Genomic DNA, 3896 nt, shown 5'->3' with positions numbered 1-3896 from the left:
AAACGCCAGTAAAAGTGTATTTTGGGCGTTCAACGCCCAAAATGGGCATCCACTGGGCGTTGAACGCCAGTAATGGTAGCAATCTGGGCGTTCAACGCCAGAAATGGGCACCCACTGGGCGTTGAACGCCAGTAATGGTAGCAGCTGGGCGTTGAACGCCTAGGAGAGCAGTATTTGGGCGTTCAAACGCCAGGATGGCAGGGAGGAGACAAAACTCATTTTTATTCAAATTTTTTCATTCTAAATCTTGATTTTCATACTTCAATTCATAATTTCTTGCATAAACATGTTAAGAACCTTGATTTCTAAATTCCATAATTTCTAAAAACCCTACCCTAAAAATATCAAATGTATTTTAATCCATAAGCACCAGGCCTCTTTGCAAATTCAATCCAACTCTTTTCAAAACTTTTTTTTTACAAATCTATCTTTTCAACTCATCAATATCTTTTTCAAAACCTCCACTTTATCTTTTTCAAAATCTAAATCTATCTTTTTCAAAAATCTTTCATATCCTCTGAATTTTAAACTACATCTTCTCTTATCATATCTTCTATCTTATCTTTTCCAAATAAATATTTTTATCATATCTTTATCTCTTCTTTTTCGAAAAACCCACCCTCCCTCCCTATAAATTTGAGTTCCGCCTCCCTCCCCTCCCATCAACAATTGCACCTAGCTCTCCTTCTATCCCTCTCCTTTCTTTTCTTTTGCTTGAGGACAAGAAAACCTCTAAGTTTGGTGTGTTTATCTGCGATCACTAAGATCATGGCTCCCAAAGGAAAACAACCCACTCCAAGAGGCAAGACAGAGAGCGTTCCAAAACTACTTTGGAATCAAGGAAAGTTCTTATCTAAAGAAATTCAGACCATTATAACAAAATAATGGGTCTGAGATCAGTGATCCCGGAAGTTAGATTCGATCTGAAAGAAGATGAATATCCGGAGATCCAGGAGCAAATTTGAATCAGGAACTGGGAAGTCCTAGCTAATTCTGAAACGAAAGTGGGAAGGAATATGGTCCAGGAGTTCTATGCTAATATGTGGCAGACTGACAAGCAAAAACTATCTAGAACTGCTTTCTATAAATATCGGACCATGGTCAGAGGAAAGATTGTTCATACCATCCCTGATAAGATCAGAGAGATCTTAAAGCTACCTCAGCTGAAAGACGATCCAGACTCCTTCAACAGGAGAATGATGAGAATAGACAAGGGCCTGGATAAGATTCTAGAGGACATATGTATCCCTGGAGCCAGGTGGACCACCAACACAAAGGGTGTCCCAAATCAACTCAAGAGAGAGGATCTCAAACCAGTCGCCAGAAGATGGCTGGACTTCATTGGGCATTCTCTGTTGCCTACTAGCAACCGTTCTGAAGTCACAGTTAAAAGAGCAGTGATGATCCATTGCATCATGATGGGGAAGGAAGTGGAGGTTCATCAGCTGATCTCAGCTGAATTCTACAAAATTGCTAACAAAAATTCTAAAGAGGCCAGGTTGGCTTATCCAAGCGTGATTTCTCTGCTCTGCAAGGACGCCGGAGTAAGAATGGGAATAACTGAGTATATCTCAGTTGAGAAACCAATCACCAAAGCATCAATGGAAAAACAACAAGCGCAGGAGGATCCCACCAAGAAGAAAACATAGGAATTTCTCCCATAAATCCCTCAATCTGAATACTGGGAGTACCTTGAGATGTCTGTCACCAAGATCCGAGAAGCTATGGAGCAAATAATAAAAGAACAGAAGGAACACAGTTAAATTATTACCTATATGTTTAAAGAACAAGAAGAGCAAGGGCGTGACTTAAGGGACTTGAAGCGCCAGAAGTTATCTCTTGCAGGACCAAGCACCCCAAAGATCAGAGGAACCCCCATTCTCCCAGAATAAAGGTTGTTAATTTCCAATTTCTGCCTTAACTATGTGATAGTGTCCTTATAGAAGTTTACCTTAGGAGTCATATAGTAGTAATTAGTGTCTATTTTGATTTTTTTCTCCAATTAAGCTATAGTTTATTTTTCTCATCATCAGCAAACATGAATAAAATAGTAGATCTTTTGAATTAGAGGCAATAAAATTTCGAGTTTTAATAAGAGAAATTCTAATTAGTTAAATGTGGTGGCAATGCTTTCTGTCTTCTGAATGAATGCTTGAACATTGCATATGTCTTTTGAATTTGTTGCTTAAGACTGTTAAATATGTTGGCTCTTGAAAGAATGATGAACATGAGACATGTTATTGATAATTTGAAAAATCATAAAAATGATTCTTGAAGCAAGAAAAAGCAGCAAAAAAAAAAAAGATAGAAGAAAAGCAGAAAAAGCCAATAGCCCTTAAAACCAAAAGGCAAGGGTAATAAAAAGGATCCCAAGGCTTTGAGCATCAGTGGATAGGAGGGCCTAAGGGAATAAAATCCTGGCCTAAGCGGCTAAACCAAGCTGTCCCTAACCATGTGCTTGTGGCGTGAAGGTGTCAAGTGAAAACTTGAGACTGAGCGGTTAAAGTCAAGGTCCAAAGCAGAAAGAAGAGTGTGCTTAAGAACTCTGGACACCTCTAATTGGGGACTTTAGCAAAGCTGAGTCACAATCCAAAGGGTTCACCCAATTATGTGTCTGTGGCATTTATGTATCCGGTGGTAATATTGGAAAACAAAGTGCTTAGGGCCACGACCAAGACTCATGAAATAGCTGTGTTCAAGAATCATCATACTGAAATAGGAGAATCAATAACACTATCTGAATTCTAGGTTCTTATAGATGCCAATCACTCTGAGCTTCAATGGATAAAGTGAGATGCCAAAACTGTTCGGAAGCAAAAAGCTACTAGTCCCCCTCATCTAATTAGAATCTGAGCTTCACTCAAAAACTCTAAGATATTATTGCTTCTTAACCTATTAGTCTTCTATTTTATTTGTCTAGTTGCTTGAGGACAAGCAACAGTTTAAGTTTGGTGTTGTGATGAGCGGATATTTTATACGCTTTTTGGAGTTAATTTCATATAGCTTTTAGTATGTTTTAGTTAGTTTTTAGTTTATTTTCATTAGTTTTTAGGAAAAATTCATATTTCTGGACTTTACTATGAGTTGTGTGTTTTTCTGTAATTTCAGGTATTTTTCTGGCTGAAATTGAGGGAGCTGAGCAAAAATCTGATTAAGGCTGAAAAAGGACTGCTGATGCTGTTGGATTCTGACCTCCCTACACTCAAAGTGGATTTTCTGGAGCTACAGAACTCGAAAATGGCGTGCTTCTAATTGCGTTGGAAAGTAGACATCCAGGGCTTTCCGGAAATATATAATAGTCTATACTTTGCTCAAGGATAGACGACGTAAACTGGCGTTCAACGCCAGTTCTCTGCCCAATTCTGGCGTCCAACGCCAGAAAAGGATTAAAAGTTGGAGTTCAACGCCAGAAATGGATCCAAACCTAGCGTTGAACGCCCAAAATGACCTTGTGCACGTGAATTGCTTAAATCTCAGCCCCAGCACACACCAAGTGGGCCCCAGAAGTGGATCTCTGCACCATCTATCATAGTCTACTCACTTTTTGTAAACCTAGGCTACTAGTTTAGTATTTAAACAACTTTTAGAGACTTATTTTGGATCTCATGACATTTTAGATCTGAATTTTGTACTCTTTGACGGCATGAGTCTCTAAACTCCATTGTTGGGGGTGAGGAGCTCTGCTGTGTCTCGATGAATTAATGCAAGTATTTCTGTTTTCCATTCAAACACGCTTGTTCCTATCTAAGATGTTCATTCGCGCTTAACTGTGATGAAGGTGATGATCCGTGACACTCATCACCTTCCTCAAACCATGAACGTGTGCCTGACAACCACCTCCGTTCTATATCCGATTGAATGAGTATCTCTTAGATCTCTTAATTAGAATCTTCGTG

This window comes from Arachis ipaensis, chromosome B9, assembly GCF_059453495.1.
Source record: "Arachis ipaensis isolate K30076 ecotype BB chromosome B9, ASM5945349v1, whole genome shotgun sequence".
NCBI classification, from domain to species: domain Eukaryota; kingdom Viridiplantae; phylum Streptophyta; class Magnoliopsida; order Fabales; family Fabaceae; genus Arachis; species Arachis ipaensis.
The sequence above is the reverse complement of the archived record's forward strand: the minus strand, read 5'-3'. Positions refer to the sequence as shown.